Raw genomic sequence first — 21,432 nt, 5'->3', positions numbered from 1 at the left:
ATTACCTTATTAGAAGATCATTTAGGGCATATGGGGAGAATAAGCTGGAGAAGGGACCAGGAGGGGAAAATGATAGCACTCTAGATCAATAACAGGGACAACAGGATACTGCAATAATCTAGTTACTGAAAAACAATAGTGGAGAGTAGTGAGGATGTTGAAAAGTAGACTGGAAAACATTAAGAAGATAAATCAGTAAGACTGTGGTAACCTACTGTGTTACTTAATAATCCATGTAGAATAACAACATTTTGCCTGCTTAAAAAAAAAAATCAGTGCTCAAAAAATGGAAGTTGTGGGCCTCGGTTGTGGCTCAATGGCAGAGCGCTTACCTCTTACATGTTGAGGGTTCAATCCTCAGCACCACATAAAAATAAACAAACTAAATAAAGATATTGTGTCCAGGTACAATTTAAAAAAATATAAAGGGGGGGGCAGTTGCCATTATTAACTGAATCAGATGACATTTGAAAACACATTCATCCCTAAGAGTCTATGTCAGTTTTGACACTTGTTTCCAGAAAAGGCCTTTTCTACTATTAGCCAAGCTATCCTATCTATACAAAATGATTCATAGACTACAACAGAACTGCTCAATTGTGCCCCACTACATACCAGTCATAACATGTAGTGTTTACTAGGTACTCTCATAAACAGGGTCCCATGGCCAAATTAGTCTTACTGACAATGCATAATGTATCCGCCTTCTTGGAGGGTCATAAGACATATGAGCACAAAGGCTCTGAATAATAATTCTGAAACTGCCAGGTATGCCTGTAATCCCAGTGATTTGGGAGGCAGAGGCAGGAGGATAGCAAGTTCAAGACCTACCTCAGCAATTTAGTGAGACCCTGACTTAAAATAAAATAGAAAGGACTGGGGATATAGCTCAGTGGGAAAGGGGATCTGGTTCAATCTCTGATATCACAAAAATAATGATTATTACTATTGTTGTTATTATTATCATATAACAAACAAATATGTTTTACTTTAACCATTATACTGGAAAAATTTAGTGAAATGAAAAGATGACAGGCAGGGGCTGGGGATGTGGCTCAAGCGGTAGCGCGCTCGCCTGGTATGCGTGCGACCCGGGTTCGATCCTCAGCACCACATACCAACAAAGATGTTGTGTCTGCCAAGAACTGAAAAATAAATATTAAAAATTCTCTCTCTCTCTCTCTCCTCTCTCCTCTCTCACTCTCTCTTTAAAAAAAAAAAAAAAGAAAAGATGACAGGCACATCTTTTCTGACAACCCTGCAAAGAAGCTAGAGTTTTACACATATGGGGTTTTCCTTTTTAATTCAGTACTACTGAAAATCACATTAAATAGCACTATAAATAGCAATCCTCTGCCTCTCAAATTAGTGCCAACCAAGCATGCTCTCTTCCTAAACTTTGACATTTGATAATCAGCAAATTCTATGCTACTTATTTTCAAGGTAAGTAATAATTTTTAAGACAATTAAAAGTGCAAAGATGTTCAACTGTGCAGTTGACATACATTTTATTAGTTTATTTGTTCTTTCTTCCTTCCTTTTTTTAAAATGGACAGATCAGGGCTGGGTTTGTGGCTTGATGGTAGAGTGCTTGCCTAGCAGGTGTGAGGCACTGGGTTCAATCCTCAGCACCACATAAAAATAAATAAAATAAAGGTATGTGTCCATCTACAACTAAAAAAATATATTTAAAAAAATGGACAGATCATGCCAGCATTGAGAGGATATATTTTCGTATCTCTGAGCAAAGGATCTCAATTCGCTTAGATTACAATTTGCAGCTCCTAAGTATAGGAACGACAGTCATTAAATACTGTGAAAACTTTCAGTAATTCATAGATTTAGATCAGTGACACAATAAAAAAATATTCTATATTCTAATATCTTTTCCTATGAATCATCTTATTTCTCCTCTTACTGAAGCACCATACTTATGGTGCTTCACTACTTATGGTTCATATCTATGAATGTATTTAAGAATAGAGCAATCCTTGAATCATAGGTATAAAAATATACTGTCAGCTTTAAATGGAGAATATTTATTTAAATAGGTTACCTTACTTACCTTAGACATGAAGATTTGAACCTTTAATTTCAATCTATTCTAGAAACATTCAATGCAAAGATTAGACTCTAGTACATCTCTCTACACTGCACCTGAAGTCCATTAGAAAGTTTTCACTGTATAAAAGTGCACTTAATTCAGAAGTTATCTGTCTACAGATTGGGAAATAACCAAAATGGAAAATACAACCCCTATACTGTAAGTTCAGATATTCTCTCATTGCTATCAGGTATATCACTGCTAAAATATGAAGTGTGGGAAAGATGCAACAATCTTGCAACCTAGCAAAAATTTCTGCAGGCAGAGAGATATTTTTCCATTGCATGATTATGTCAGAAAACTTTACCCAGGTGACTATAAATCACACCAGTCAAACCAACAGCCCTACTCCAACTGACAATTTCTACCTTTAAAAAGAAAACTAAAAATTACTATAAGGCAAATCTCCCCAAACAGAAGGATACACTGGTTTTGAGATTTTAATAATCATTGTTTTTATCAAATATGAAAAAAGTCTTCATTTCATCAGAATCACCAGAACCTGGGGATTAACCCAATCATGAAACAACTTTTCACTGAAACAAATGATCCTACCTCTTATGCATTCAAAGTTTAAGAGTAACCTCACACTGGCCCACTGAAAATCAGCTCCAAAGCACTACTATGTAAGATTATTTCTCTCATATCAAGTGGTTGTCCCCCAATATGGAAATCTTACTGAATATAACAGAGCAGATAATTACAAAAGGCCTCCTCATCAAGGAAGTAGTAACTAGCTGTCAGGGCAGATTTTATGAAGTTCCAAAAAGAAAATGACGTCTTTCTCATTAAGGTACACTCAGTGACAGGAACCTACCATCTACTATTATATTAATTTCTCATAATAATAACTCATAATGAAAGGTGATATTATTACCACCAACTTACAAAGGAAGAAACTGAGACTCAAGTTAAGAACCTGACCAAGTTGGGCTGGGATTGTGACTCAGTGGTAGTGCGCTTGTCTAGCACATGTGAGGCTCTGAGTTTGATCCCCAGCACCACATAAAAAATGTAAATAAACAATATAATGGTATTGTGCCCATCTACGACTTAAAAAAAAAAAAAAAAAAAAGAACCTGCCCCAGCAAATAGAGGGTAAATGCACCATAGAGACTGCATTCTTTTCTAGGATTGACTCCAAAATCAGAAACTACAAGCCATGTTCACAAGGTAGTTTGAGGCTAAAGTTTTTAAATTCTCTTTCCTCCTTCAATTAATGTATTTAAATTATATCGGGTGTTTTGAGTCTCTGCAGAAAAATAAATAAAATGACTTAATGTAACCTTCCCAACTTGTCACAGTGCATGAATGAAAAATTGAATAAACAAATTGAAAAGAGAGACTATAAGACAACAGATAACTCACAACCAGTTTCGCCTGAGAACAAGAAATAGAATGCAGGGGATGGGATTGTGGCTCAGCAGTAGAGCGCTCTCCTAGCATGGGCAGGACCCGGGTTCGATCCTCAGCACCACATAAAAATAAAGGCATTGTGTTGTGTCCATCTACACCTAAAAAATAAATATTAAAAAAAAAAAAAGAAATAGGGCTGGGGATGTGGCTCAAGCGGTAGCACGCTTGCCTGGCATGCGTGCGGCCCAGGTTCGATCCTCAGCACCACATACAAACAAAGATGTTGTGTCTGCCGAAAACAAAAAAATAAATAAATATTAAAATTCTCTCTCTCTCTCTCTCTCTCTCTCTCTCTCTCTCTTAAAAAAAAAAAAAGAATAGAATGGAAAAGAACAATTTGCTGGCTAAGGAATGTTCTTCCTAGGTTGTATGCCTGAGGTTGGAATAAACCCCAAAGTGGTCATTTGTGACCTTAATAATAATGTCCTCTGCCATTTCCCCCTCCTGTGAATAAGGTAAACTTGCCACTTAAAAGTTGTGTCTGAGCAGGGCACAGTGGCACACACCTATAATCCCGGCAGCTCCGAAGGCCAAGGCAGGAGGATCGAGAATTCAAAGCCAGTCTCAGCAACAGCAAGGCACTAAGCAATTCAGTGAGACCCTATCTCTAAATAAAATAAAATTAAAAAAAGGGCTGGGGATGTAGTTCTGTAGTTGGGTGCCCCTGAGTTCAATCCCCAGTACCCCCCCCCCAAAAAAGAGAGAAAATCATCTCTTCCATCAAGTCAATGCTTCCACAGGGAAACAATGCTGTCCAGAGGAATGAGCACCTGTCTGAAAATCTGGTCATCTGGGCTTTGTCCTAGCAAAGCTAAGTGACCTTGTAAAGGTAATCTTACTCTTCAGGGTCTCAGTACAAAGGACATTACTGAAAGAAGTGAAATAATTTCTTGAGCTAAGATGCAAGGATTTTTCTTTTACCATAATATACTACGATGTCAAGACAGTCTTTACAAAAATAAGGGCTCCACACTGCACAGGGACACACACCTTAATCCCAGACACTTGGGAGATTCAAGCAGGAGAATGATGTTTGAGGCCAGCCTGGGCAATTTAGCAAGACCCTGTTTCAAAAGAATAAAAAAAGGTCCGGGGAAGTTGTTCAGTGGTAGAGTACCACTGAACTACCCCCCCCCCCCGCAAAAAAAAAGGACTCCATGAATTGTATAGGAATTAAAAGTCACAGATATTTGTCTGTCTCTGGGCTCTGCTACTAACTGGCTTTATGAGACTTTAAGCACATTACTGCTATTTATTTATTTGTTTGTTTGTTTGTTTATTTGTGATGGGGTCTCACTACATTGTCCTGGCTGATCTTGAACTCATAAGCTCAAGAGATACTCTGCCCCAGTTTCCCCAGTAGTTTGGACAACAGGCACACTGTAATTTACTGAAAAAGAGGTTTCCTCACACATAAAAAGAGGATGGTAATAATATCTACCTCAGACTGTATAGCATAATATAGCAACTGTACTCCAGTTGGTACAATGTAAGTACTCAATAAAAGGTAGTAACCATGACATTATTCCTGAGTTTGATTCATAGAACACTAAATGGATTAATACCTTTGAACTAAAAGACAAGAGAGGTCAATTTCAAAGTTGCCTCAAAAAGGCATCTAGCATGAGCCTTCACTGCCCTTTGCCACCATTTCTCTGTAAACAAAGGGAGAAAAACACTTTGTATCTCTAGCACAATGAATCAGTTTTGATCAAATACAAAATACATAAACATAAATGAGAACTATCTGATAAAAGAACTAAAGGACATAGACACACTCTATTATAAAGTATAAAGTAATGTATGATTTCTGTTCAGAAGACAAAGCTAAGGTTCACATGATTTAAACTCAGACCTCCTGGGAGTTCAAGATTTCCAGGATGATCAATTAAGCAGCCATTAGTATACGGGACTAATATGGGATAAAAGTGGCTTCTGATATCAAAGAGCAGGCAGCTTAAGAAATGCTTCCTGAAAAAAAAATACATATATACTACATATACATACATACTGCTTGTTTTTATAGCTTTGTATATACTTAGTAAAAATGAAACCAAGTTATAGATGCCATCACATCTTTCATATTTGGTTAACTTAATAAATGAACCAAAGAGGCTGAGGACTTAGTTCAGTGGTAGAGTAGACACTCTACCAGCATACACAAGTTCCTGCATTCAATTTGCGGGGTGGTGGTGGTAGCTGTACAAGAGTGCTCTGAATTAAATGAGGCTTCCATCACCAACGTGCAAAATGTACAGCAAGTCCTATTTCCACCTGTAGCTTTGCCTGTAATAGCCACACTGCAATATTATTGCAAATAAAAGGTTAGGGATAAGGGATGCTTCATCTAATCATAATAAGATATAAAGCAATTAAGACTTCCAATTCATTATTCTCTCCTCAAAATCTGACTTAAATGTTGCTTAGCAAAATTGGAATTGCAAATATCTTGAAATGTCCAGCTTTAATTTTACATACTTTCAGGATAAGCATATCTAGGAATTAGTATCCCAGTATGAAGAAGGCACTAGATCTTTGGATAGGTCTTGGTATTTCGACATCCTAATGAATGGGTAATGACTGAAAAATCTCATTAGTGAGCTCTTTACACTATGCACTTGGAATTCCTCACTGCCTTGCATAAATTACTTCCATATACAAAAAGAATTCATTAAAAATATTCTGGAACTTGATTTGAAAGAATGCAGATTCTTTTTTTAATATTTATTTTTTTAGTTGTAGTTGGACACAATGCCTTTTATTTTATTTATTTATTTTTATGTGGTGCTGAGGATTGAACCCAGGGCCACATATGTGCTAGACGAGCGCTCTACCGCTGAGCCACAACCCCAGCCCAAAAAGAATGCAGATTCTTAAAGTGTCTCTCTATATATTTTCCCCATTATCTACCTGGGTTCAGGGAAACATCTAGCAATTTCTTTTGTAAATGTATCCTTTCACAATAGATACCAAGGGATATGATTTAAATACTTAGTAGATGAATCTACATTCTATATGGCTACAATTCTGTGGTCTGAATCTTTCAAACAGTGCAATTCTTATCGATTATATTCTCACATTTAACATTCAACACTCAGAAATCAAAAGTAAGATGATCCATTTTGAAATATAAAACCGTCTGGGAATTCAACTAGTCAGTTTTATGTGGAGTATGATATAGCAGATAAAAAAAAAAAAAAAAAACACTACAGGTTTTCACATCAAGCCAAATTCCAGCTTAAGCCCTTAGTCAGCAACAATGAACAAGCTACTTAACCCCTTCTATCCTCAATGTCCTCATATGCACCATGGGGACAACAATGCCAACCTAACAGGAGTGTGATATTAAATGTGCCCCAAAACATTGATTCACATTCTCTACTACTTTCCCCACTCTCAAAAATTTAGTTGTATTCACACAAAACTGACCAAAACTGAAAACCATAAGAGTTCCTTGAAACTATTGTGACAACCAAGTATAACATCTATCTAAAGCTAAAAAGGATCACTTATCGAAAAACAAACTAGGAAAAAAGAGATTTGGGCTGAGGTTGTGGCTCAATGGTACAGCACTTGCCTACCACGCATGAGACACCGGGTTCAATCCTCAGTACGACATAAAAAATAAATTAATTAATAAATAAAAGTTATAAACAATGTTAAAAAAAGAAAAGAAAAACCCACAGAGGTTTAACATTCCAAAAGTCAACTCTTTAACAAGTCTAGATTAGAACAAAAGCTAACAGAAAAATGAATAAGAAAATGTTGGTAAATCCTGTTACTTAAGGTAAGCAGCAAGGATATGCATTTTGAGCTGCTTAGTTAAAAAAGTGCATATGGGGATGGGTGTAATTTTTAGGCGCATATAAAAAGAAATGAGCCAAGATCCAGAATATCTGGTTTGATCTCTTCCTCTTCAAGGGGAACCTAACAACATTTATTCAGCAAATAACCATCGCGTACCTAACATTTACTAGATATCTTACTGGAAACGTAGGCCCTGACCTGTATCTTTTCAAGAGCAGTAAAATTTCATAAAAAACATCTCAAACCAGTAGCATAATTCTGAGATCCAATAATCTATCACTGGCCTCTTAATATACTTCTCAAGTCTGAAAATGTTCCCCAAAATGCTTTCTATATCTAATTTTCTTAGACATAGATCTGGTACTTAATGCTGTGCCTCCTAGACTTGACAGTTACTAAGACGCGGCCAATTTATCCTAGGATCCCTTTAACCTGCTCCTCCATCACATCCCAGGCGCAGTAACTGGACTCCAATGTCCCCAAAATTTTGTGTTTGAAAGTTCACTTCCCAGCAAAATTCCTTATCTGATTCTATTGTTCGGGCCCCAATGTGCTCCCTTTCCATACCATACACTCATACTATGGACTTCAGGGTCACCCCAAAACTGGGTCACGCTGCAAGTCACCCCTGGATCCCTCTTGGCCGGTACTCGAGTTTCAGTGTTTTCACATCTAGGTCTCCATGGGCCTGTACGCCCCCATCCTAGGATAACCAAGAAGCAGGGACAGCGCCTCTGGAATGAGGAGTGTTCCCCATCCCAGACCGTGGCCCACACTACCCAGGAAGTACCTCCCAGGCCATCACCCTTTCTTCCCCTAAAAGCCTCTAGGCTCCCCACGCCTGCGCCGTAAGGGATCACGGCCCGCGCTACCTGACCCCAAGACGTGCACATCCCCACAACCTCCCCATCCCTTCATCACCCCCTCAAGGCCGGAGCCGGCGCGACCAATAAGGTGCCAGGTCCGCGGCCTCCCCGCCACCAACCAATCACGAGCGAGCCCCCCCGCCGTCGCCTTCCGCCAATGGGAGAAAGCCCGCGGGCCCGGCCGAGGCGGCGCACGGACCCCGCGAGTGCGGCGGCTGCGACAGCTGCGGGCCCGGCGAGGACACAACATGGCGGCGGCAGGCCGGACCGAACTGCACCAGCGGCCGCACGAGGGAAGTGAGGTCTCCGCCGAAGGCGGGAAGCGCTGCCCCTCCCCCCGCCGCCGCCCCCTCTAACCCTCTTCCCACTGAAACTCCCGCACACTCACACGTCCCTGCCGCGCAGTCTTGGGAAGAGCAGGAGCCGCCCCCGCGCTCCTGCGGCGTCGGGCAGTGCAGGGGCCCGGGCACGGTGGAGGGGAGGGGGAAGCGTGCGTCACGGAGAACGGAGCGCGCGCGGAGTGGGGGCACAAACAAGATGGCGGCCACGCCGTTTGCACCGTCTCCCCTTTTCCCCTCCCCCTCCCTTGGCGCCTGGACTCCCAGTGTGGTGCAGTGCGCAGAAGCCGAGTCAATTGGAGTCTCGCGAGAATTGGGAAGCGTCGACGAGGAATTGAAGCGGAAGAAGATCTGAGGGTTTTTATGATCTGGTCCCTTCCAGGGGATACAGAGGCGTGCGGTGGTGCTTGCTTGGCTGCGCACGCTTATGAATTGTAGGGAATAGATAGCTTTGTGGTGTTTTGATTTGGAGAGAAAGATGGGAACGAAGGACGGAATGGGGAGTGCCAGGCTTAGCTCGCTGTTAAAGATAATTACCAGCACTATAAATTAATAAAGAGGGCGTTTAGATGCCGCAAACTGTAAAACCATATCCTCCAGAATAAAGGAACAAGAATGGTTAGCTTGTAACCTTTCGTCAACAAAGACCTTGTTTTTTTCATTTGAATGCATTGTAAGAAAAAAAATCGAAGACAATTGGGAAACATAGTGCAATGAGCGTCCACTTCTTTTTCGTCTCCCCGACCACTTAAAAGCATTAAGCTCAAAAACGTTAAGTGATTTGATCAACTCAGCAAGTGTCAAACCGAATTAAGATGAAGTATGGAATTATATAGTGAGTTTAGGTAGCAAGCACAGAAAGTAATGGGACTGCCTCTGCTGATAGTAATCTTGAATTTTACAAATGACATTTGAACTTTTTGAGGACTTCTGTTGCATGGTAAAATCAATTGAGAAGTAAACTAAACAATAAACTAAACAGTAAAATCAATATAGAAGTCTCTGTAGTCAACTAATCAGAGGCTTGGGGGAGGAGGAGGTTGTTTTTTGAGTCCAGAAGTTTGGGGGCAGCCTGGGCAACATAAGGAGACCCTAATGTCAAATAATAATAGTGAATAAACACAGTAGTAGTATTTTCTTTAGGTTCATAGGTGGTGATAAAGTAATGACTTGAATTCTGAAAGCTCTCATATCCAACTTGAATAAATCTCACTTTAGGCACTCAAGAATTTGATGAATGAATAAAAAACCTAACTAGCTCAATTCCTTTATATGTAAAATGATATACTTTTTACCTCCTGGAATGTTGGGGAGATTGAATAAAAGAATGTGAGATTGCTTTATTGCAAAAGTGTTAGAAATTAGTGATAACAATGATGTTTTCAGACAAAATGTGTGTTGAGATTGTAGAGAAATTAAAAAAAGTTAGGTCTTTCTACAAATATTTATTGAGCATTTATTGCCTATACTATGTTTACAAAAGATATAAAATGTGTTGTAAGCACAAATTAGTGTCATTAATGATTATTATTACATTGTAATAAAGTATTAACAACACATGGGTTCTGTAGTCAGTTTCCCTATAAGATCCTGGAAATCAGGATGCCCTTAAATACAAGTCTATGTAGTACAAGAAATTAGCCAAGGGTGAGATATTTAACAAGTAGTGCTCTAGCATTGATCAAGCAGATTAAAAGTCAATTTAGAGGGTTGGGAGAGTGGCTTAGTGATAGAGCCACATTTAGCACACACCCAGGCCCTGGGGATCAAAAAAGAAGCCCACTCACTTAAGGTCCTAGTGGTCTCTCTCTGTTCCAGGTATTAACTCTGTTGTTGCTGGTTAATAGGGAAACCCAGGAGAAGGAAGTTTTTAGGAAACTTTTAGATAGTACTAAGATATTTCAATATTTTAATGGTCAGTATTATAACTGATAACATACTGGTGCATATAAGCTGAGTATTAGTCCTTGCTGTAGATATTTTTTTCCTCGTGGTTCTGAGGATCGAACTCAGGGCCTGGAGTATGCTAGGCAAGTGCTCTACTACTGAGCTACATGTCTAACCCCAGCTGTATTATCAACATCCTTCCTATCTGTTCTATCCCTAAGGAATTAAATAATCTCACCCTAATCTCCTCAAGTTTGGTCCTGTTTGTTTGTTAGTTACTGGGGTTTGAACCTGGGGTGCTTAACCACTGAGCCACATCCCCAGCCCTTTTTTATATTTTATTTAGAGACAGAGTCTCACTAAGTTACTGAAGCTGGCTTTGAATTCGTGATCCTCCTGCCTCAGCCTCCCAAGCCACTGGGATTACAGGCATGCACTCAGTGAAATTTGGTCCTGTTTTGATTAAGAAAATTTAAGTAGGAAATGATATGAGCCACTTATGAGCAGAAATATATGAGCCATCCCATGATCCTGGCTTATCATTTTTTCTCTACCATGAAAGCAACATGTCCCAAATAAAGCTGTTTTCTCCAGCTTTGGTTTCAGAATGAAGATGTTGACAGTCACAGTTAATGCACATGACATTACATGAAATAAACTATTTAAAGAAATAAACTGTTATAATGTATTGGTTGTTACTGCAGCATAACCTAGGTAGCCCAAGCTAATACAGCTCCCAAAATAGCTACTCCAGTGGTAAGCCAAAAGTTTATCCTCAAAACATCATGACAAAGCAAACTTTGGTCCAATCACAGGGAGGATTCTCAAAAAGACAAATGTGATTGTCATTTAAAAAACAGAAGCCTTATCAATCCATTATTTTATATGTTGTTTAGACCTCTCTCTAAATAGGATATACAATGATTCTTTGCATGAAAAGGCTCATTTGGCAATGGCAGCCCAAAACAAGACAGTCACAGGGCTAATACTATCATTATTTCTCTAGGCCCTGTCTCAACAAAGACAGTCTGAGCATTAGGATTTCCATGTTCCTGTCATCTGAGTGATAGATAACATCTCAGGCTGCCTCTATTAAAAAATGCTTCTTAAGATCAATGTGCTTTCTGGATGTGATTCAGTACTTACCCAGCAAATAGGACAGAATTCAGTGATCTGCCACCTAGAGGAGTCTAGTTTTTATTTTTTTAGACAGGATCTATGTTCCCAGACTGGTCTTGAACTCCTGCACTTAAATGATCCTTCCACCTCAACATCCTGAGTATCTTGAGTAGCTGAGATTACAGGCATATGCCATCACATCTGGCTAATTTTTTTAAATAATTGTATTTTTTATAATTTAATCACATTCTATTTATATTTTATATAAATATCAGTTTCTAAGAGGTTAATACAAGGGCCCTGGGAGATTGTTGTATTCTCTGCTTATTACTAAAATCAGACTTCTGAATTTACAAGGTTAAAAATCAGTTCTGGGTTGATGATAAACTCCCTAAGGTTATAGCACTGTGAAGGGACCAGGCTCCGGGACCAGCTGGACTTTAAGCCCTACCCCTCTATCTCGTTGTTGCTTTTGATCTAAAAGAAAAGCAAGTAGTGCCAAAGAAATAAAGGTCATGTACTGTTGTAGTTCAAAAAAGGGAGAGATTGCTACTGAGTATGAAATAATGGAGGGAGTTCAGGAAAGATTCGCAAGGGTATGACATTGAACTGGGTCTTGAAAAGTAAATAGAAGAGATGAAGAGCATGCCGTGTGTTAGCAGTAGTAAGCAAATACAGAAAGTAAGGGATCAGTTGAGGAAATACAGAATAAGAGGGAAATAAAGAAAAATCATATGGAAAGATATTAGAGTCAAATTAAGATTCTTGGGCTGGGAATGAAGGCACACACCTATAATCCTGGCAGTTCTGGAGGCTGAGGCAGAGGATCACAAGTTCAAGATCTGCCTAGGCAATTTATCAAGACCCTGTCTCAAAAAATAAAATGGGCTGGGGATATAGCTCAGTAATAAAGTGAACTTTCTTCCCTTTCTCCTTCACTTAGGATCAGCTCTGCATCATTGCCTGGCGGCTTTCAGTCTTTCCCAGTTAACTCCCATGATTTCCCACAGATGTTTTTCTTACAATAAATATGTTTTATTGTATTCTGTATTGGTGTCTGATTTCCTGAGGATATGAACTGACATAATGGGGGGAGGAGGGAATGCTTCCTACCACGGTACCTCTTCTATACCCCATTAGCCAGAGGCTAGTGATCTGACCAATCATAATGGTTCATCTCCATGTCCTGTTCCAGTGCCTCCTCAGAGTCTCAGCATCATTTGGCTCCCAGACTACTTGATCCACCTCAATGACAGATATGACTGACAAGGTCTGAGCAAGACTTTCTAGTTCTGCTGCCTTGTTGCAAACATGAATTCTATGTCTTCTACAACTTCCAGACCCTAATGACACAACTGCCTCACAGAACATGGAATCTGGCTTCCTGGGAAGTTGCTAAAGGGGCCAATGAAGCAATCCAGTACTACCCATGGGATGAATTGTTCAGTGGAAGACAAGAGGTGGGAAAGAGCAGAATAGAATCATCTATTCTCCCCTTCCTCCTCTGATGAACTGTTTGGAGGCATAATTTCTCCATATGACCCACCTAGAACTGCTTCATAGCCAAGCAGGTACACCTGCCAAGAGAGTAACTGTGTCTCTTCACAGCTCACTGAGAAGTAAACAGCAAATATTTCCTTGCATTTTTCCCATCTTCTGTTTTCCCTTGTCCCTCATTCCCTGCCCTAGGATTATGGTTCCCACATGAAGCTTTAGCACTTGACATTGTTTTCTAGGAAACTTGCTAACACAGGCGACAGTTTCTGAACAGATAGGCACATGACCCAAACCAAGTGAAGTAAAATCTTTTTGACAATTTGAAATATGGATAGAGGAAAGACAGGATTTCTCTTCTGTAAGTCTTCCTCCATTAGTAGCTCAGAGTGGCCATTATCTGCTTCATGAACCATGCCTGCTTGAGCATGAAGGCATTATAGAGGAAGACAGATCAGAGAAAAAAGTATATCCCTCTCTGAGCCCTGTCATCAACTGAGCTAGACCCAACTTTTCCCAGTACTTGCAGCTGTTTGTCATTTCTTTATCTCTCCTAGACCAATTTTTCCCAATCTACATCATATAAAATATGGTCAACCATGGATCCCAGGTCACCTCTATTCAAAAGATCATCCAAGTGACTAAATTCTTAGGTCCAGTTAAAAATTCCTGAGAAGAAGAGCTCCTAGTTGGCCTAGCTTTATCCAAGGGTCCACCCCTAAACCAACCAACGTTGTTGTGGAGGAGTAGACACCGTTATGTGCTATAACTCTATGAATGGATGTATGCTGGAGGGCAGGTGATAGAGTAACTCTTCCCAGAAAAGTGGGAGTGTTGGGCAGACCAACTGTTGACTGTCTACTCCCAGAGAATAAATAAAGGAAAAGAGTAAAGGTGAAAGTTTAGAGGCTGAAACTTTATCTAAAGCAATGCTATCCAGTGGAGCTTTCTGAGATGATGGAAATGCTTTTACCCTTCTACTATTCAGCATAGTAGCCATTAGTTATATGTGCTTACAGAGTACTTGGAAGACAGTACAATTGAGAAACTGAATTTTTAATTTAATTTTACTTAAGTTTAAATAGCTACATGTAGCTAATGACCACATATTATGCAATTCTAAACAATTGATCCCTTTGGGGAGGCAGCATGGCTTAGTTGCTCTATTACCATGTGCTTTGGAGTCAGCCTGATCTAGGTGTGAGTCCCAGCTCCATTTACTTAACTTCTGAGCTGGAGATGTTAAAAAAAAAAGTCATTGGTATAAGATTCCACAAGAGAAAAGTACAAAAGATCTACAAAGGGTCAAAGAGTCTGTCAGATTTGGCATTTAGGAGACTATGAGGGAATAAAGATGAGAAGGGTTTAAACTATGATGGGGTAAAATTGAGACCAGTTATTTACCTACCTTTTGGATGTTGGCTAAGTTCCTTTCCTTCAGAGGAGACTCCCAGGCAGAGAGACTGGAAATGCAAAAATTTTCTCTCCTCTTAACTCTAGTTGTCACAAGGGGAGTTGAGAATTCAAAAGCATGTGGTGAAAGTAGGGCTCCAAAGTCAAGCCAGAAAAACAGAATGAGAAACACTGTCAATTGTGGAGCCTGGAGCCACAGGTGGAGTTGCCTAGACGAAGGAAGCCACAAGGAAAGAACACCCCACCTCATTATATAGTACTTACTCTGTGAACAGAGTTTGAGTCCTTCAAGGGTTAGGGCCATGTGCATCTCTGAGCACTTAGTAAGTACCTGGCACATTAGTAGATAAGATGTATTGAATGAGAAAATACAGGTAAAATCAGGCCATTCTGGTGCATGATAAAGATTCTGAAATATAGTGTTAATTAAGTTATTAAAGAGAGAAAACAAGAAGGTGCCAAGGAATTCTTCCTGGCTTGGAAACCCTGCTTTTAAGGTCCTTGGCATATTGCCTGGCACAGAGAAATTGATCAACAAGTGATCACTATGGTAGTTAAAATTAGTCCAGGAATAAGATTTTGGACAAGGTTGGGGTAAGGCCTTGACAATAAAGAGAGCTAATATATATTGATCTTAATCCTTAAAACAACTTAATGAAATGGGTTTTATTAGGTTAATTTTACAAGGAAAAAAACTTGAAGAAGAGATGTAATTTATCCAGTCGCTAAGCTCAGGAATGGCAGGACTGGGGGCAAACCTAAGCTTACCCAACTATAGAATTCAGCCTCCAGCAACTAAGGTTTGGAAGCCAGGGAGCAGAAGGAGGTTTGAAAAGGGAGCTTAATAAAAGCAGTTCTGGGATCAAAATTCACTCTACTTCCTACACACTCACACAAATCCCAATAACTTCTCCCTTCACGACCCCTACTTAAGTGCCTTCTTGCCACACTCCGCTTTCCTTCTGCTGAGTTCACCTCTAAGCTCACCTTCTGTTTCCTGCCCATTCAACTACATCTGCTCTCCTTCGACTGAAGGAAGCTAGAGTTAAAATGGGTTCAAAGGAGGTCTTTTTGTTAGTTTGACTTTTATTTGAATAAAACAAACTCTAGAGCAAGTAAGTATACTAAATATTCCAGTAGAGGGAATTGGCAATGAAAACAAGAGAGAATATCTGCAGAGATTAGTTATTGAAGTCCTGAGCACAAGTCAAGGGAGAAGTTTACCTCTGGTAGGAACTGGGACATGGTATCAGAGTAGAGGAAAACAAAAAATGTGGGTAAAGGAACAGGAAAGCTGGTAAAAGTTAGGATGCTTAAATTCAAGTGTTGAATTTTGCAGCAATTGATGATGGATGGTGTTGTGTAGGATGATGTTTTTCAAATTGCAGGTCATAATTCATTAACAGATCACAGAATCATTTAGAAGTTTGTGGCCAACTTTTATTTTTATAATAGAATAGAACAGAATTAAAAATTTGGATTAATGGAACATAGCAAATGTAAATACTATGAAAACTATGATGAAACTTTTGCTTGTCATACATGTATAAAACTGATTTTTTATTGAGGGTAAAGAATATTTTGCCATCTAGAATATGACCATGGGAAAAATGCCTGATCCCTAGAACTTCTTTCTCTTCCAGAGATTTTCACAATGCTTGCAAATTGGTCTTTCTTTGTGACACAAAATGAATACCCTAAGGCATTATCCTGTTCAACTATGCAGAGCACCCTAATTGTGGTTATGGCCTGTGGGTTCCACATATGCCAAAAAATTAATCCTGCTCTTCAGAGCTACTCTTCCTTCCTGTTTCCACTCCCATTATTGTCCCAGGATGATTGCCAATAACCCCCAGGGCCTGTATGTTTCCTATTTATAATAAGCAAGGAAGAAAATCTGTGTGCTAGACTTTTGGCAAAAATCCTGATATTCATTCTGATTGTACTAGCTGAGTTCACGTCATCCTGGCCAGTGATATTGAATGCCTTTATTGGTTCAGTGCTGCTGTAACTGATGGAATTATCTTCTTAAAAACATATGGATTCTGGAATGGAAACCAGGGCTATTAAGGAAAGGAGAAAAGGTTAAATTATGTGATCAATTAATGACCAATACAAGTGGCCAATAATAATGGTTTCAAGTTAGTTGACAGTTTCAATAGTATTTGTGTTATTAGTCATTGCTTATTTGATATACACTGCACTTTAGCCTTCCTACATTCTGTTTTGTGTGCTGAACCCAATAAACTACATTTCCCAGACTCCTCTTGACAATTGACTTCCTGTCAGATTAGGCCAATGGGAACTTCAGGTGGGAAATTTTGTGCTTGAAGAGGGGATGGTGGTAGGAGAGGTAAAGCCACTGTTCTGTGTTTGCTGGAGACTCTGGCAGCAGATAAGTAATTAGGGCTTGGAGACCTTCACCATCTCTGGCAGTGCTGGTAATGGCCCACTGTCACTGCAAAAACAGTGATCTAGTTGTGTCCACAATAAGTGCATTTCTGTCTAATATCACCCTTCCATTTGTTCCTCAGGCTATGGGGTAGTAGAAACTTCCTGCAGCTACTAATATCCAGTCTTCCCAACTTTACTCTTTTGCTCTTTCCGACCTAACCAATTCTCTGAAATAATCCCTTCTGTTTGAAATTCCAAGCACGTGTTCTATTTTGTTACCTTCACCCCAACTGACACAGCATCACCCTGGCCTCTGAACAGGCTAACTGCAATTACTAACTTCCCAGATGTGGGTTCACATTGTTGAGCTGAGTGATACACACTGAGCTCTCAGCGGGGGCACTGGGAAAAGACCCAGGGTGGACCACAGTAAGCACAGGTGAAGCTGCCTATTCCCTTCTGCTTCCTCACCTACCCCCATAACTGTCTTATGGAAGCACTGCTTGCTTCCCAAGATAACTTAACTCTACGCTATGGCCAGGATGGATAGGCTCCAAAATGACCAGATGGGAGCCCAGCCATGAGCACAGTTGGCAAGGGGGAACCAAAACAGGAGTCAGGAAAGGGCATCCTGGCTATATGGTAGAATTTAGAGAGGAGGAAGGGCAGAGATTGTGACTCCTGCTTCATATATATATATATATTTTTAGCAGTTCTGATGGAGGAATAGACTGATTGTTCTCATCATTTTCTGTCTCGTCTTCTACCAACCAAACTCTCTGAGAAGGAAGGAAGGAAGGAAGGAAGGAAGGAAGGAAGGAAGGAAGGAAGGAAGGAAAGAAGGAAGGAAGAAAGGAAGGAAGGAAGGAAGGAAGAAACTTCCAACAGCATTTATCCTTGCCAACATCTGAGGAACTGTTACAAAATCCTTCCATTCAATCTAACTTAGTTCTGTGGCCTCCAGGTGCTATCCAAGCTACTGCAAGACAGCAAAGTCTCTGCAAGGAGTAATTTTTTGTTGTTGTTTTTGTTGTTGTTTGTTATATGCCAGCAGTAGAGATCAAACCTAGGGCCTTGTGTGGGCTTTGTGTGTGCTAGGTGAGCACTCTACACTGAGCTGTTTCTCACCCAAGGAAGAATTGTTCATGACCCATGCAGGCCCCACAGGGACACCAGTGGCAAGAACACTACTTCTCTCAGCAGTCCTTTACCATGGTCCAAAGCATTTTGCAAGGCAGAGTTAGGCAAGTTAGAGAACTGTAAATTTAAATGGGATTTGTGATTTGAAACCTAGATCTTACTCAGCCATTAATTTGTTCTGTGATTTTAGGCAAGTCACTTAATAAGCTCAATTTCAACATTTCCATCTATTTTAAAAACAGCATAGAATATTTTTTTTTCAAACTATTTTAAATAAGTTGATTTAAGGGATGGGAGAAGCCACAGATATTTATCCTCTCCGTCTCCTTCTTGCTCATCCTCCCTGAGTTTCAGTGAGTATCAAATAAGATGATAAGCATAAAAATGCTCTGAGAAGCACGAGTACCTTAGAAAAGCAATAAAATATTATTATCAACACAGCTATAAGCTTAGGAGGATGAAGGCAGGGCCCAGGCCAAGAGCCAAACGGCTGGAAGCCACAAAATTTAAAAAACTTTCTTTCTTCAAATTCTTCCTGGAGTGGCATTTTCTTTGGACAGACCTGGCACTAAAATCCTCTGAGACACTGAAGTGGGTTCAGATGTGTTGAGGGGACAGGTAGGACATTCAGCAGCCAGGAGACACTGGAGAAACACCAGCTCTGTTCCTCAGTTCCTTTGTGATCCAATAAAAGATGCCATGGAAAGAGGAGGCAGATCGTATCAAGGGCTCAGGTTCAAAGCCAGGTGTGTGTCGCATCCTCTAACAGGCTCTTCAACCAGCCAACAAGCCATGATGTAAGGGGTATTCTAATAAATACTGAACTCAGTTTCCAACAACCATAACGAATCCCCTACATAATGTTCATAATAAATATTGATTTAGAGAGAACCTTCAAAGGAAGGCCCAGAGAGGGGCAGGAACTGGCCAAGATAAAACAGTAGCATCAGGCTCATTGGGCTGCAAGGAACAGAAACTTACTCTGTGTAATTCAAGTATGGAGGAGTGTCTGGTAAGGAAGGAAAGGCCAGTGAGGAGGCAATTCTAAGCCTGGTTCTGTTCATTCTCTCTCTTTGTCCCATTCAGTCTCTGGACAGGATGGCTCCTTTCCCCTCCTCTACACCCAGGTTTCTGCTTTCCCTTGGTCTCTGCTCCCTCTTATCCTGCCTTTCGCGTGGCTTTCCTGGCCAAGGCCCACTTGTCTGTGGCCCCTCGACATCAACTCCTTCTGCCACCTGACACTTTCCTTCCATCTCTTCGACCTAGAGAGGCTCTAACTGGCCCATCTCAGACTGTTGCGTGACCCATTCAGAGGTCACCAGGTCACACATGAAATGGTCCCCCTCATCTCAGAGGTTGGTCCCATCCTCTCAGGTCTAGAGACTGGAGGGCCAGGAAGCATGTCCCATCAGTTCTTGTCCTCAAGGTGCCTTGTCCTTGGTGTGGTATGAATCAAGAAGAAACTACCATCACTGGAATTGTGATTGGAGCTCAAGCCTCCAGATTTCCTTTTCCCATGGAATTATAATTTCTTTTCCTTACTTATGCAGCAGACATGTCTTAATGCCTTCTAAATGTCATCGTGAATATCTTCCTTTTCCTCCTCTTTCTCCTCCCCTTCTTCTCTGTCCCAAGGAGTTTATGATATAGGAAAGATAACGGCAGGAAAAGAATTAGGATACATGAGTGCTTTAGAATAAGAATAACTAAGGTAGTAACAGTAGCTACCACCTACTGAGTACCAGGTACCATCCACTGAGTACCAGGTACCAACCACTGCTGGGGACACACATTTTCTTGTTTCATCTTTATCACTCCCCTATGAAGTCAGCACTGCATTTCACACATATGGAAGGAAACAGGCTCAGAGAGAAGTTTCCAGACAACAGTCATTACAGCAGGGCTCCGATGCCGACACCTGCTCTGTTCACACTGTGCAGTGTGGCGTGGACCCTGCTGTTGCAACACAGAAGACCATCTTGGCCTAGGGAGGAGGACAGGAATGTGAAGAACAGTGGACTTCCAGGAGGAGGTGACCTCTGAGCTGAGCCTGAGCAAGCTTTCATCAGGCCAAGGGGCAGGGGATTGTAACCAAAGGGAGCCATACATGAGAGCAGCAAAACCCAAGCAGAGTTGGGTCTTAGAAAGGCTGGGGAAGGCTGAAACAGGGGTGTGAGCAGGAGGAGCACACTGCACCACCAGAGAGACCTGTCTTAGTGCCTCACCCTGTTTCCAGCCCTGGAAGGAGGAAAAGGCAAGTTCAACAGAACCTAAGGAGTCGACTGCTATGCCCGGCCTTTGATTCTGGAGTGGGCTCTCGATAGCGTCCAAAGTGAAAAATTCAGGAGGAAAGAGGACCCTTAAACACCAACACTCGAAACAACATTCCATGCCCCAATTCCCCTGTCAGTTTTCTTCTGCCTGACTTTCAGGTCTCATTTTGGGTGTCACTTCCCCAGGAAGCATTCCTTGGTCTCATCTTAAATTCAGAATGGGGCATGAACTGGAATCGATGCTTGTAGTTCCTAGGATGACCACGCGAGGGAAGTGGAGAGCAGCCTCCTGGAGGACTAACTCCGCTGTGCTAAAGCACCTGCTGGGGACCCAGATGGCAGGGCTGGGGTTTCCGGGACTTCCCAGTCCTTGAACAGGTGGATGTTGGTCCGGGCGCCTTGGGAGAAGCCTCGGCGATATGTTCGGTCTAGATTCCCACAGTCCCTTCGAGGCTTGCGGAAGGGCTAGCGGGCCACAGCCGGCAGAGTGGCGGGCAATTTGGGAGTTATGCCATCCAGTTTGTGATTTGTCTTTGAAATCGATTATGGTCAATTCTTGTGTATGAAAGTTTTTACAGTCACACTTAATGCCTGGTTTCTAGGTTTCATCATACTTAGAAAATCTTTTCCATCTTATCAAAATATTTACTGAGGGCTGGGGTTGTGGCTCCGTGGTAGAGCACTTGCCTAGCATGTGTGAGGCACTGGGTTCGATTCTCAGCACCACATATAAATAAAATAAAGGTCCACTGACAAATAAGAAGGGAGTAGAGGGAATATGTGGTGAACCTTTAAAATTTTTTTACTCATTCTTTTTTTCTGATCTATTATGGTGTTATTGTCTAAATATATCTTCTCCCTGGAATTTATTTTGCTGTAGTTAAGGACATAATTTTCTTCTGTTTCCTCAAATGACTTGGTAGTTATTCCACCCATCGTTGAAAAGCCTATCTTTTTTTTTTCAAATTTCTAACATGTATTTTATTTTATTTTTTTTATTGTTGGTCGTTCAAAACATTACATAGTTCTTAATACATCATATTTCACAGTTTGATTCAAGTGGGTTATGAACTCCCAATTTTACCCCGTATACAGATTGCTGTATCACATCAGTTACCCTTCCATTGATTGACATATTGCCTTTCTAGTGTCTGATGTATTCTGCTGTCTGTCCAATTCTC

At 40.7% G+C, this 21,432-nt stretch overlaps 1 protein-coding gene across 1 annotated transcript in view; it reads right to left on the bottom strand.

Moving 5' to 3' along the window:
- Nfyc (nuclear transcription factor Y subunit gamma) overlaps positions 1-12,539 on the bottom strand; it is a 65,531-nt gene extending 52,992 nt beyond the window's left edge. The window contains exon 1 of the mRNA XM_077790986.1: positions 8,582-12,539. The gene's annotated coding sequence lies outside the window, so the exon portion shown is untranslated. The remainder of the gene's footprint in view (positions 1-8,581) is intronic.
- Positions 12,540-21,432: the final 8,893 nt, after the last annotated feature.

The sequence above is a fragment of the Urocitellus parryii genome, chromosome 11, assembly GCF_045843805.1.
Source record: "Urocitellus parryii isolate mUroPar1 chromosome 11, mUroPar1.hap1, whole genome shotgun sequence".
In the NCBI taxonomy this organism is placed as follows: Eukaryota; Metazoa; Chordata; class Mammalia; order Rodentia; family Sciuridae; genus Urocitellus; species Urocitellus parryii.
The sequence above is the reverse complement of the archived record's forward strand: the minus strand, read 5'-3'. Positions and strand labels throughout refer to the sequence as shown.